This window comes from Mastigoproctus giganteus, chromosome 2, assembly GCF_048544385.1.
Source record: "Mastigoproctus giganteus isolate SK-2022 chromosome 2, ASM4854438v1, whole genome shotgun sequence".
In the NCBI taxonomy this organism is placed as follows: domain Eukaryota; kingdom Metazoa; phylum Arthropoda; class Arachnida; order Uropygi; family Thelyphonidae; genus Mastigoproctus; species Mastigoproctus giganteus.
The window spans coordinates 167,934,002-167,948,730 of record NC_143576.1 but is presented as its reverse complement, the minus strand read 5'-3'; the positions used below and the strand labels follow the sequence as shown (position 1 = coordinate 167,948,730).

At 39.1% G+C, this 14,729-nt stretch overlaps 1 protein-coding gene across 3 annotated transcripts in view; it reads right to left on the bottom strand.

Moving 5' to 3' along the window:
- The window catches only part of Dpit47 (DNA polymerase interacting tpr containing protein of 47kD), a 231,963-nt gene that overhangs the window by 201,854 nt on the left and 15,380 nt on the right, over positions 1–14,729 (bottom strand). The window contains exon 1 of one of the 3 annotated variants that reach the window (XM_090389625.1): positions 13,682–13,913. The exons of the other annotated variants lie outside the window; for them this stretch is intronic. The gene's annotated coding sequence lies outside the window, so the exon portion shown is untranslated. Of the gene's footprint in view, positions 1–13,681; positions 13,914–14,729 lie in introns of those variants that run through there. 3 annotated transcript variants of the gene reach the window in all.

Sequence of the window (14,729 nt, the reverse complement as noted above, 5' to 3'; positions counted from 1 at the left end):
ATCACACAAGTCAGTAAATTCATAGGCTTGATCATAATCAAAGTTGTGAATTTACTGTCATCTAATGTATTAAGCAAGTGAGGAAGTCAAATTTCAATATTAAACCCTGAGCTTTCATCATATGTAGGTCCCAGCCAGATTTTAATATTCTTTATGAATTTTTTGTGGAGCATCACTGAAGAAAGGTTTACATTATGAGAGTATGAAAACAAAACATGTATCTGAAGAGGTATTTTGTTTTCTCTATACAGTGCAATTGATAAATTATATTGTCAGATTTTTTTTGTCATTTTTTTTTCAGCACATTGCATGTATAGTATTCAATTAATCAAAATTTGAAACAGCAGTAGTAGATATATGCAGTATTTTCAAAAAAAAAAAATAAAAATGGAGTGGTCTGTAAAAGTCCACAGCTGCTCTTAACATGTTAGCTATTGACAGCACTCCATTTTTACGAGCTGTTACCCAAAAGTTTCCGAAATGTATTTATAAAATAAATTAGACTCGCCCTGGGTCTTATTCCCCACTGTCACCTTCAAAGTAGTCCCCTTGAGAGTTTAAACACCAATCCCAATGCTTCTCCCATGATTTGAATGCATCCTGAAAGTCCATCATAGTGTTCAGCACCACCTGCGATTTGGTTTGGTTACCCTCTACGCTGTCAAATCTTCGACCTTGATTTTCATTCTTGGGAAGAGGAGGAAGTCGCAGGGGGCTAAGTCTGGCGAATAAGGGAGGTGGGGATTATCATGTTGTTGGATGCCAAAAACTGTGCCACAGCGAAAGATGCGTGGGCTGACACATTGTCATGATGAAGGACCCAGTTCTTTATGCACCACTTCTCTGGACGTTCCTCCTGATGGCTTCCCTTAACTACCTCAGGACGTCGCAATAGAACTTTGCGTTGACAGTCTGGCCAGGAGGGATGAATTCCTTATGGATAATCCCGTCAATGTCAAAAAAACATATCAGGGTGGACTTCACATTGCTCCTAACTTATTGGGTGCTTTCTTTGGTCAGGGCAAAGATGGGCTATTTCACTGGGATGACTGTTACTTGGTTTCTGGGTCATACCCATATACCCAACTCTCATCACCAATTGATGACCATAGAAAGGAAGTTTTGATCACTCCTGACCCATTCTTGAAGATCTCTGTTAACTTCCATGTGATGCTGCTTTTGGTCTTCACTCAGTAACCGTGGCACGAACTTGGCCGCAATCCTTCTCATAATCAACTCGTCTAACAAAATCCTCTAACACATGCCGTATGATAGTCCTACAATGCCACAAATGTCATGGATGGTCCGCCTGCAATCTTCACAGATTGCCGCCCGAACTTTGCGACATTTTCCAGGGTGGTGCTCGATGATGGACTCCCACAGCAATTGTCGTCATCAACCGACATTCGACAGTTTTTAAAACGGTTAAACCAGTAAGGGGTCTGAGTCTGGCCTAAAGCACTGACACCAAAAGCTCATTTCAACTTCTTATGGGTTTCTGCTGCTGCTGTAGCGTTAAGAAGGAACCAAAACTCGATGCAAGCACATTGCTCTCGCACATCAGACATTGCAACAATTGAAAACTACGCAAAACACACTGCCAAAGAACTGTAGAGATATTGAATGAGTTTATCCAGCCCGACACCACATGACACACTGATTCACAAAAGATGCATGCAGTGTTACCTAGCGCCACAAGTAAGTACAACATTCAAATTACGGGAACATTTGGGTAGCACCTCGTATGTAACCATAACTTATGAAATTACTGATTTTTGGAAATACAGTACACTCTCGATTTCCTGGGATAGATGGTAAAAAAAATTCCTGGATAATCCAAAAATACAGCAAGTCCCCGACACACGTAAGAGATACATTCCAAGACTTCTTACAAAGGTTGAGTTTTACGTAACTCAGTAATGACTAATAAAATATTGCTACTATATCCCTGATATGCCAAAATTACAAAAAAACACATAATATCCTCAGAAGAATGAAGAAAAATAGTTATATATTTTTAATTAGTTCAATTAAAAATTTTATCTGGGGAGAGCGGTGAAGTAGTCGGAATGGCACATAAGAAAAGAAAACATTAAAGGAAGGGAAAAAAAAAAAAAAAAAAAAAACGCATGTTATTCTACTGTAAAAACTGATGTGTTTCGTAGCTTTGATTATTATAGCTGACTTCATTGCTTCTCGTATTTCTCCTTTATTACTGTGTTCACCGTTACCACTGACAAATCTGAATTCCGCGCAATACTTGTTAATGTTTGGCCATTTTCATGCATCCTTATTATTTTAATTTTCTGATCCAACTCGATCGCTTTCCTTTTCTTGATAGATTTACTAGTACCGCTGTCACTTATTCTCTTAGTTGGCACCATGATAACAGTCAAAATTACATTTTCTGAAAAGAATTTCTCGGGGTTATGGCGAAAGGAATAACCTGGAGGTCACTGCCATAAAACAATAAAAACAATTTGCACTTTCCAGGTCACTGGGCTTTTCTGTTACTACAATTCATTATAAATGGGCAGTAAACTCGATCTTATTGCATTTGCAATAATACCGATAGCTGGAATTCTGTGGGTTTTTAAGTTATTATAGTGAAATGTGTGTTCCCTTCTCTGAAATTTTCAGTCGTAAAAAAATATAAATAACGTAATGTAAGTCTGAAACTACGTAAGTCGGGGACTTACTGTATCGAAAAATGTTCAGCAATCTATGCAAAAAGTATGGTGATAGATAAAAAACAAAAAAACTTACCACATACTACTCGCATGTCCAATACAATGCTTCCGTTTATTTTTTATGATGTCAATTTTAAATCTAATACCTTCCCTTTATTTTTTAGTGTCACGTATGGTTTGGTCACCAACATTATAATGGTTCTTTAAAGATTTAACAGATGCACCATTTTCAAACTTTTGAATAATTTCAGTTTTTTTTTAATTGAAAGCACAACTCTTGTCCATCATTTTTGCGATTTATAAACAAAAAAAATAATAATAAATAAAAATAAATAATAATAATAATTCCAATATCCCTGACATAAATAATGAAACAAAATTTGCCTTTGTTGTGTTGACTGAACACAACAATCGATGTGACGCACTAAAACAAACTAAACATTTGGTGTCTCTCTCTCTCTCTCTTTTCTTTTTTTTTTTTTCTTACCAGTGGATATGAAGACAGTGGGGGGGGGGGTTGCAAGATAATAGGGACACTAATCTCCCAATGACGACTTATAATGTCACTTCTTGTTGCTTATTTACAACTTGGAAAACATCTGTTTAGACTTATTCTAGTCATTACTTGAATTTTATGATTTCTGGTTGATTTTTTTTGATTAAAGAGGCCTGTGCACTCTGGATTCATTATTATTGTGGCTTATTGTGTGACACAGAGTAAAAACGAAAGACAGAATAAATAATGACAAGTTTAATATTAATTGTAAAACACACATATATTAAATCCATACAAAAGCTTTCAGTTATTATGGTAACCTTCATCAGCCAAACTGACATAAGAGTGTGGAACATGAGGGTGTGCACTGCCAGTCATGTATATGACACTGCATGATGCAATAGTTAATTGTTTGAATTTGAAGCCTGTGAGGTATGTGAACGTTGCCAATGTTTGTCATTCATCAAAATGGTTGCTTCAATAATAGGGTGGACACGACATCCACTGCTTCTGTTGACTGAGGTATTAGAGCATGTGATGTTCAACGACTCCAACCAGGTGCATCGCCAGTAGTGGCACGACCTATCAAAAATCACGACATCATGGTCCGGGTCAATGTCGTGGCGGGTTGACCAGAAGTGTTCGGCAATGGCCGAGTGTTCTATGTCTGCTAAACGGATGGCTCTTTCGTGTTCCGAAAGACGTTTGCCGAGCCAGTTTCCCCGATGTAGCAGCTAGTGCAGTCACGGCAAAAGATGCGGTAGACTAGACCACTTTGTAGTAAAGTGGGAACCGATGTTTTCACGCTAGAGATGAGGGATCGCAACTTTCTGCCTGGGAGCTGTATGCATTTATCCCATGTGATTTTAGGATCCTAGAAACCTGTTGTGATAGGTTTGGGTAGTATGGGATAAAGGCACTCGCTGTTGAGTCATTATCTTGGATGTTCCTGTTGGTTGCTACGTGGTCACGTGTCTGTAGGTCACTCCTGCCAAGGGTACTGGTGGGATATCCACACCTCGCAAGATCCACCTTGACTTTTGCAATCTCGGTGCGCCTATCATCTACAGAACTAGAGTGGGTCCAGGCATGGGTTAACAAGGTCTGTGCAGTGCCAAGATGGCTGCGCACGTGTGCTGACCAAAAGTTGATAAATTGGCCAGCACACATTGGTTTATGGTAGACAGTTGTCTTCAAACGCGTGCCTTCGCGTCGGACAAGGGTGTCTAAGTATGGTAGGGTATTGTCAGATTCTAGTTCGATGCTGAATTTTATAAAAGGCAACAGAGAATTGAGGTGGTCTAAAAGCCGGTCGCCTGAATCTCTGGGGATAACCACAAACACATCATCCACTTAGTGACACCAAAAGGTGATGGGATCTGGTACATTTGTAAATGCACGATCATCTAATTCTTCCGTTGCGATATTTGCCATGACTGAATTAACTGGGGAACCCGTGGCTGTGCTGTGCACCTGTTGGTAAATGGAGTCGCTGAACATAATTGCGCCACCTGTTAAGCACAGTCTGAGGGTGGTGGAGATATTGTCTGGTGTTAGTTTGGTCCTGCTGCCAAGGGTCTGGTCATTATTCAAGAGTTCCTTTGCACATGTGATGGCAAGTTCCACTGGGATGGAGTTGAAAAGTGACTATACATCAAATGATGCAATGATTTGATCTTCTGAGATGGATAGGGCTCGGATCCTTTCTATAAATTCACTACTGTTGGAGATGGTGTTAGTGGTCTTGCTTACTACGGGAGAAAGGAGCCCTGAGACAAACTTTGTCAACTCATAACTTGACGAGCCACAACAGGAGACAATGGGCCTTAACGTTTTTCCTTCTTTGTGAACTTTTGGTAGTCCATAGAATTGCGGAATCTGGCAGCCGGAAGCAACTACGTATGGATTCTATTATTTTATTCTGTTGAAACCAACTGTTGATGAGGATGTTTACTTTCGACTCCCATCGTTCCAAGGCTTTGATGGAAGGAGCGGTTAAGGGTTGGTAAACACAAGTGTCCTGCAGGAGCAACAGAGCTTTCATCTTGTAATCTGTGCGATTCATTACGACTATTCAAAGTCCTTTATCTGCCGGTAGGATGATGATGGCCGAGTCTTGTTTCAATGCTTTAAGGGCAGACATTTGTTTGCGGTTGAGATTGGAAGAAGCAGGGCAAGCATGATGTAAAATTGTTGTTGTTTTCAGGCGAATTGTGTTTGCCACTTCTTCAGGGAAACTTGTTAAACACGCTTCTATGCCTAAAGCAATATCAGTGATTTGTGGGTTTCGTGGAAGAACAGCAAATTTCATACCCAGGACCAACAGATATACTTGTTCTGTAGATAACTGCTTGTTGCTTAAGTTCAATACAAATTGTGTGCAATTTGTGGAAGCGGTACTATGCCGATGACGAGATTCAAGGGACTCACCAATTAAAACCGCAAACTTATGTTTTTGGGGTGTACAGTAGCTTTCAGATTCTCTGACAGCTTGGGAGTACAAGGTATGGATTATATTGGAGTAAACAAGATCAGGAAACAAACTTCTAAGTTTGACTAGCAGTGTAGCTTTACTGGTGGAAGCATTTTGTAAATCTCGATGAAGGCACCCGATCCAAATATTGAGGGTCTTGTAGCTGAAGCTTTGACAGGTATGTCACATACATTCATTCGGAAATGGAGGTTTGTAGAGAAATCTTTTTGGGATGATGTTGTTTGATTTACATCTGTGGGCAAATCTGAGATGTTGTCTACCATGTTCTATAAAAATGAAGTTCTTTTGCAGTTTCACAACTATGTACATCGTATGTTTTTTGGCCAAGAACAGTTTGAATATGATGAAAACATCGGTTCCCACCTTATTACAAAGTGGTCTAGTCTGCCGCCGTGACTGCGCTAGCTGCTACATTAGCATTAGTAGAGGCATTTGATGCAAGAAAGCAAGCTTATGCAGCATCAGCCAAAAAAAAAAAAAAACCCACTTCCACTTCACCCCTCTGTGAATACATCGGGGAAACTGGCTCGGTAACACAAAAGAGCCATCTGCTTAATGGACTTGGAACATTCGGCCATTGCCGAACACTTCTGGTCAACCCACCATGACACTGACCCGCCCATGATGTTGTGATTGTAGATAGGTCATGCCATTACTGGCGACGCGCCTGGTTGGAGTTGTTGAACATCACATGCTCTAATAACTCAGTCAACAAAAGCAGTGCATGCTTGACTAACTTTATGCCTTGTCCTAGGCTTTTTAGTGTAAAATTTGGAAGTTTAGAATTTTCGTCTGCGATATTATCATCTGAATTGATTTGATTTTACCTCCGATGCCACTTGCACAAAATCCGCCATGCCGGCTTCTTTCTCTACCAGTCTTCGGTTTGAACGTCTCCAGTAATCAAACCTTTTTTTATTTTTTTTAGGAGCATTGGCAATTAAGGCCATGTTACTCTGTGTATATTGTCTATAAATTATGTGTCCTGAGGTCGATTTTCTGTTTTACTGAACGAAAAACCGAAGTTTCCATGAGAAAAAACCATGCTACCCGAGCCCGACTAACTCAGCCATGTTGTGAAAAAGACCCACAAAAATTCCCTTCCTACCGACGTAGCAAGTTCTACTGTCACACCGATTCTGTTTTCTGCCCGTTCAATCATATTTCCTGAATTGACTCTGGCCATACATTTTTCCCAACACATTTAACATTGACGGTTTTACTTCTTTCAGCGATAAAGCTATAATTCTAATACAGTCCACAATTGAGAAATATTTCCATGCCTACATTACTTCAATAGATTCGGAATCAATTTTTTTTCTAAAATCCATTGTAACGATTTTCTGATGGAATGAGTTTTAAAGGTGGATAAAATCCCTTGATCTAATGGCTGAATGAAGAAGTTGTATTAACCCAGTACAACTGTGGCTGTACGAACATAACTTCAACATTTGGATGACTTTTTTTGGATGGCCTGGTGTGCTATTCAATAGTAATAAAACTTTGAAATCTAGATATTTCCACAAGTTCAACAGCACAGAATGTAACACGGGAATTTCGAAACAAAATAAAATACAGGGATTTCTCAATACATATATTTTTTGACTAGCGAGTCAACAGTGGGGATTCAAAAAGTGGAAACGTTGAAAAATTACATCCAACATAATAGCAGGGTTTTCCCCACACATAAGCACAAAAATACCCTGTTAAGCGGGGTTTACCAAAATTCTCTAACCGTGTTATAAGCACCGTGGTGTGCAAGGATTGCCGCAATTTATCAATCATGTTAGAGCAAAACAGTGTTGTAGAAGTACTGTGTTATACAGGGGTTGCCTGTACTTGTAGAACATTAAAAGCTGCAAAAATCTGAAAATAAACATATTGGAATAACTTGGTATAAGTCCCCCTACTGATAACCATAATAAACTTAATCATAAATGAACAACAAAAATTATTACCAAAATTTTTATTGTTGTTCACTGATGCACCCAAAATTGAGGGTGCATCACCCTCTACAGGGGGATGATGCACCCTTACAGTGCTCAAAATTAAAAATTCTATGAACTGGGCTGATCATTGATAAAATATTTTATTTTTAATAATCAAGACTACCAATGTTTGACACCAGAACTGCATCCTGGCACACTCAGTGCATTCCAAGCACCATAATGCCACATTCAAATCACACAGCCTAGTCTGGTGTAATCAGCATGCTCTTTTATTCATCTTTTGGTATGTCTGTCTTAATACTGCTGACACCAGCACGTCACCTTGTGGTTTGTTTGTTATTTGGTTTTTAGGAGCATTAGCAACTAAGGCCATATTGCTCCGGGATATGGGGTGGCCATTCCCTAACCTTTCCGCATCCTCCGTGTTTGGTGGTCACGGGCTCGAACCCTGGTCTAATCAAGAAGCATGTGCTATGCACTGCTGCTCCTGCCCACCCGGCTACGGAGGCGCCATCACCTTGTGGATAAATACTTCTTCTGGGGGGGAACTACTTCAATTTGATGTACAAAGTTGACTCTGATATTGTGGCCCACGGCTATTCTGAATTTTTCCTCCAAGGATAGTCACATAGCTGAAAGGCGGAGGCGTAAAAATTTCAAAAGTTAAGTTTTTTGTACAGATTTATGAATTGCAGGAATGTAGGATAGTTATGATAGTTATTGTTAATTACGGTTTGTTCTAAAAGTTCCATTTTCAGTTCAGAGGAGGTGCACTGGGTTTTAAGGATAAGGCTTCTTATTATACCTCTTTACATTGCTAGGAGGATTGGGTTTGCAATTTAATACTATGTCAATTGGTTTCTGTTCCATGGAAGTTGCAGATTTTGATTTTTAATTATGCTGATAGATACGTCCAAAGGCTGTTTTCATTCAAATCAAGGGTGAAGCTGATATTATTGTTCTGAGGATTTAAAAAAATGATGAAAATGGAATCTATACCCTTGTAGTTTCATATCACATCTGACATGACCCAAAATCCAAAAAACAGTTTGATTCAATTCTATTATTTTATTTTATTGCGTGATATTTTCAAGTAAAGAATTGCTTTCCATAATAATTATCACTAGCTGTACCTGTTGCGAAAATTTTGCAGTTGGCAGAACAGTTTTTATTGCCTGATATTTTCCAGAAATTTTTGATCAATTCATTGTCATCTCTATAAAATACTACTGAAAAGGGTAGAATATTAAGACGTACACTAAAAACTCGCCTTTCATTTTAAAAACTCGGTCAAACTTTCATTATTAGTGTTTCGTTTCTTTTGTTTTCTTGCAGATGCTTCTACTATACAGCACCTTTTTTTTTTTTATATGAACCCCAAACACGAGAGGTATTAGAACGTATAGTACTTAGTACCATGCTTGGGTTTGAGGTTAAGAAGACGACGAAAGAAGATATTTGTTGACATTGGACTTGAACTTCTGTAGATTGTAATTTTCAGGAAATACGTATGAAGAAAGGTTGTTCCAGAAAACGGCAGTTGAATGAATAAATGAGGAAGATGAAAAGTTGGTTCTGTGGGTTTGAAGTTGAACAGTAAATGGATGTTGGCTAGTGGTGGCACATGTTCGGACTGTTTTGAAAGAGAGAGCAGGAATTATAGAAGCCAATTCAGAAGAACAGTGCCCATGGAAGTATCTGTAGAAGAGGCAGGCAGCAGAAACAGTGCGTCTATGAGAAAGCGAGTGGAGAGACTCTGTTAGAGATGAATCATTAATTAACCTAACTGCCCTCTTCTGGGTTGTGGGAACAATATTCCATGTCAGGGCGGATTTGCAATTTATACACAGTGAGCAGCTGTTTGGAAGAAAAGTAACGCCGAGAGCGAAAGAGAAAACCAAGTTTTTTAGATGCAGAGGAAGCAATATTTGTAATGTGCTTGTGCCAAGAGAGATTAGAAGTCGGGGTAGTCCCCAAAAGAGATATATCATTTTGCCTAGAAATCGGAGTGTCACTAAAGATAAGCATAGGAGCAGAAGAATCCTTTTTGCGAGATATAAGACAAGACTGAGTTTTAGAAGGGTTGAAATCAACTAAGTTGTCTTTGCCCCACTGGAGAATTACCTGAAGATCAGCATTTAAGGAATTGGTAGCAGATTTTCGAGAAGTTGAAGCTGATTGAGCAGGACAAGGTTTCTCAAAATGGAAAGTTGAATACAATGTGCTATCATCGGAAAAACTATGGATAGGATTTCCAGTCAATGGAAGAAGGTCATTGATATACAAGAGGAAAAGAGTGGAGGAAAGAACTGAACCTTGAAGGACACCGGCATTAGTGGAGAAGTTAGAAGACAGAGAGCCATCTACCATCACCCTCAGTGAGCGATCAGAGAGAAAACTGGATAACCAATTACTAAAAACAGTTGGCAAACCATAAGATGGAAGCTTGTTTAGAAGACCTTTATGCCAAACACGATCAAAAGCCTTTGAGATGTCAAGAGCAACTACTTGTGTTTCACCGAACCTTTCCATTGAATTAGTCCATAAATGGGTAACATAAGCCAGAATATCTCCAGTGGATCGACACTGACGGAATCCATACTGGTGATCGTTGATCAGACGGAAGGTTTCTAGGTAGTTTAAGAGTTGGCGGTTAATTGATTTCTCCATTACTTCAGAAAGAGTAGAAATAATTGCAATGGGACGATAATTGGATGGGAGGGATTTGTCACCCTTTTTAGGAACTGGCTAGATATGAGCAAATTTCCAAGCAGAAGGAAAAACACCTTTGGAATAAGAAAGTGAAAAAAGGGCGGCAAAGAATAGGAGTAAGTTCAGGAGCACTGGTTTTGAGAACAAGTGGAGAAATACCATCAGAACCTGGAGCTTTCTTAGCATCAAGATTCATCAAAATCCTTCTGATATCCTTTTGACGGAAGACCACAGAACGCATTGAATGGAGCGTGTTGGGAATGGTGGAAGGTGTTTTTTTCCAAGATCATTAATATATGAGTTGGAAGAAAAATGGGATGCTAGCAGGTCAGCTTTATCCTTGGTTGAAGTGGCAACAGAATCATCTGGTTTGGACAGAGGTGGGAGCAAAGATAGGCAAAAGTTGCGGCCAATAGCTTTGGCAAGAGACCAGAATGCTCGACTACCATTAGGGCAAGAAGCAAGTTTTCTACTCTTAGGCTGTTCAAACTCTAGTTTGGACTGATTAATAACTGCTTTACAAGTGTTGCGAGCTTTGGTGTAAGCAGAAAATGAAACCGAAGAATCAGAAACAAGCCAATTACGATATGCAACGTTCTTCTCTTGGACAGCCTTAGCACATTTATTGGAAAACCAAGGTTTAGATAAAGGACGAGATTTTAAAGTGGACTGTGGGATAAGGGATTCCATTCCTGCAAGAATAATTTCACTGACACGATCTGAGCAAACATTGACATCAGAAGTTTTGAAACAGTAATCCGATCAAGGAAAAGAAGTCTCGCAGGTCATCCCATTTTGCATTCTTGTAATGCCAAACAACACATGGTTGGGAATAGCCATGAGATAAAGGTTCCATTGGAGAAGAGACAATCACCAAGTTGTGATCTGAAGTGCCTAAAGGACCTCTCACTTCGACCGTGTACTTAGAAGGGTTGTTTGTGAGAAAAAGATCAAGCGTATTGGCTGTATGATTAGGATTGTCCGGTATTCCTGTAGGTAAATGAACAATCTGTGCTAGGTCATTAGTAATTGCAAAAGCCTCGGCATTTCGACTTGCTGGGTCGGTGTGAGCAGAAAACAGAAGCCCGTTGGAGTTGTGAACATTAAAATCACCAATGAAAATTACTTCACTGTTAGGAAAGTTGAACTGGAGAAAGTCAAGTTGGAAAGAGAGGAAGTCAAAGAGCTCCAAGTGATTAGTGGAGTTGGGAGAACGGTAGAGACAACAGATGAATTTGACACAATGAGGTAGAGAGATTTTAAGCCAGAGAAGATCAAAGAGAGGAGATTCCAAATTGCCAAGTCTCTAACAGGGAATATCAGAACGGACATATGTACAAGTACCACCTTTGAGACGAAAGGAATCATACAGCGAATAATTTGGGCATCTGAGATGAGCAGTAGATGAATCAACCGATAACTGAGATTCTGTCAGAAAAAGTACATGGGGTTTGGAAGACTGCAAGTGGAAATGGACATCGTTGAGATTAGAACTGAGACCACGTATATTTGTGAAATGAATTAGGAAGTCCTTGGGAGGTTTAGATCTTTTCGCAGATAAGCTTGCTCTATTAGTTTGACAATTCATGGTGTATTCAATAGTAAGAAAAAGTAGGTGGGACATGCTGTATGAAGTAATGAAATTTTTGGATATGGCCTACATGTGGTAAGAATATACCCAGATCCTTGACATAACGTGGCCTCGACAATGCTCATCGCATGCACACTACTTGGACTCCCTCCAGTCACTATCTGGCAGAGTAGAGGTAGCAAGATTATACACTAGCTGATCCGGAAGCTTCCTAGAGAGTTACCAATAGGTTCAGTCCGGTGTACTAACTAGCGGCCGACCTGCGAACACCGTTTTAGAGCTGCACCCTTGAAATGTAAGGAATATTGGATCTCGCCACGACGTTCATCATAACCTCAAAAGTCATCAATCATACTGCATGATGGAAGAGATAGGGAAGGGTTGACCGGAACTTAGCTCTAGAGACTAAACATGGGTTCCACCACTTCAAGCCTCCAATAAGCAAAGTAGTGGTATTTCACCGGTTGATGAGAGTCATCTACCACCTAGTACTGCCTGGTAATATAGAGGGGCGGCGTTCCTCCATGTGGTGTGGGCGCCACATCTCAACCCCTGCTTACGTTGGTTCACACCTGGGTGGTCACCCGCCATGTACTTGTGCATGGAGGTTATACCCAGGATTACTAACAGTCCCACCATCGTGAAGGTGCAAGCAAAGGATTTGGCTGTCACAGACCGTCCGGACTTAGCCGAAATTGGGTCCACTTGACTTGAGTGTCATCCAAATATCAGTTCCATCAGCGTTTTAGACTCCCAGGTAGCAAGTACAGCTTGTCTGGCATATCTGAGAGAATGTCTGTGACAACCTCAAGGACCTCTTCTGTGACGACCTCTTCAATATCCAGCAAATATCAGCCCTGATGTTAAATGTCCTGCTTAAACCTCTCACCCTGTTCTTCATTTACACTTCCAAATGTGGAAATGTGAAAATGTACTGTGACAATCACGTTGCGGCACTTCTGGAAGTTAGCCAACATATATTCAACTCTAGTCTGGTAATCCGGATCTTTATTGTTCTCTAAAAAATTCTCAACCACAGATCTGAAACTAATGGATACCTGAATTTCTCTTTTAAATTTCATTCCCTCATTAGTATGTGAATTTAAAGTTTTCTCTAGCTGTTCTAAAGAAATGTAGTGCATGTTTCGTCGTAAGCAAGTACATGTCAAATCCTTATGTCGCAAGTAGGTAAGGTAAACCAGTACGCGTTAAATCCTGTCATTTTTTGTATCTGAGGAAACATAAATTTTCTTTGATTTCACCATTTCAGACCGATCCTGAATACATTTGCAGAAACATGAAAAGGCATGTATCTTCTTCGCCACAAGGTACGTTCAACACAACCAATCATAGTAGCATGGGGGAGGACATGTCTTCCTGACTGTGACATAATTCTAAATCCTTAAATTAATAGTCACCTTATAAAACAAATAAACTCGAAGTTGATAATGATAACAATAAAATGATAACTTCTAAACATTTTAAATGTATTAAACGGATCGAATGGCAATGGGCATATGAGCTCATGTGGGCAATGTGGGGACATATAGTGAGCAAGCAGTGCAATCAAATCCTAATGATTAGTTCTTGCTTTTAAGGTAGGCAATTTTGCAATTGGTAGCAGGTTTATTATTATTATTATTTTATTTTATTTTTTTCAGAACATAGGAAAGGACACGATTGTGCAAACGTGCAAATTGTTAATCGTTTAAATGGTTAAAGTGCAACTTGTTAATCAGAAAAAAATGCCTTATCAACTTAGACAACTGTTTGTTTTACAGTTAACATCTTCCTGTAGCTCCATCTATGAAGTGAATGTTGAACTATTCACATTTGTAATGCAAAACTGGCCCTTTCTGTAAAATAAAACTTTAGAATTTTTAAATTTTAACAACTTTGTGCACACTTAGGAAGAAATAGCTTCAATTAGAGACCACTTCCAGCCGAATCAGTTAAGCCTATCATTCACACTGATACATGTTGGTATTACTGACTGTTGAAAGAAAACGCTTTCGGTATTAAATATATAGATATAGCCTCTTTCATTATGCCTTTCAATGATCATACTAAAACAAAAAATGCAATTTAAATAATAATAATAATTTAATAATTAATTTATTATTTAATAATAACATAAATAAAAATACTGGTAATTCTGTGAATAGATCTGAAGTGGGAACCATGCCACTCCATAAGATTTTCCTTATATGGGGTATCCTCTAGAAACAAAGCAAAATAAAAAATAAATAATAATAATTATTATTATTTATATTTGAATCAGAGATCAAATTTCAAATTAATGATAAAATGCAAAGCTTCTGACAAATGAACTGCCAATGAAACAAAGAATTTTTTAACAAGACAAATTGTAACAAATCAGGAAGCAGTAAATTTACGTTACATTACATTTTGAGAATGCCAGATATCCATCCTCCACATATACTGTTTTGTCACTTGTCACTCATTTGAAGAGATCTGGGTTTTTAACTCAGTCCCACCTGACAGGTTACCGTATAAGCTGGAACATGTTGGTATTACTGGAAAAATTCTAAGATGGATTGCTAGGTGGCTGCAGGGCAGAGGGTTGTGATTAATGGATATTCTTCAAATTGGTGTAAAGTCAGAAGTGGGGTCCCCCAAGGTTCAGTTCTTGGACCACTGTTTCTGATTTTCATAAACAACATTGATGATGGAACATAAGGCTTGATGTCAAAATTTACAGACGACACAACAAGTATTTAATAGTCAGTACCAAGCAGTGCTTCTTCAGGACGACATGAACAGGCTACAAGAATGG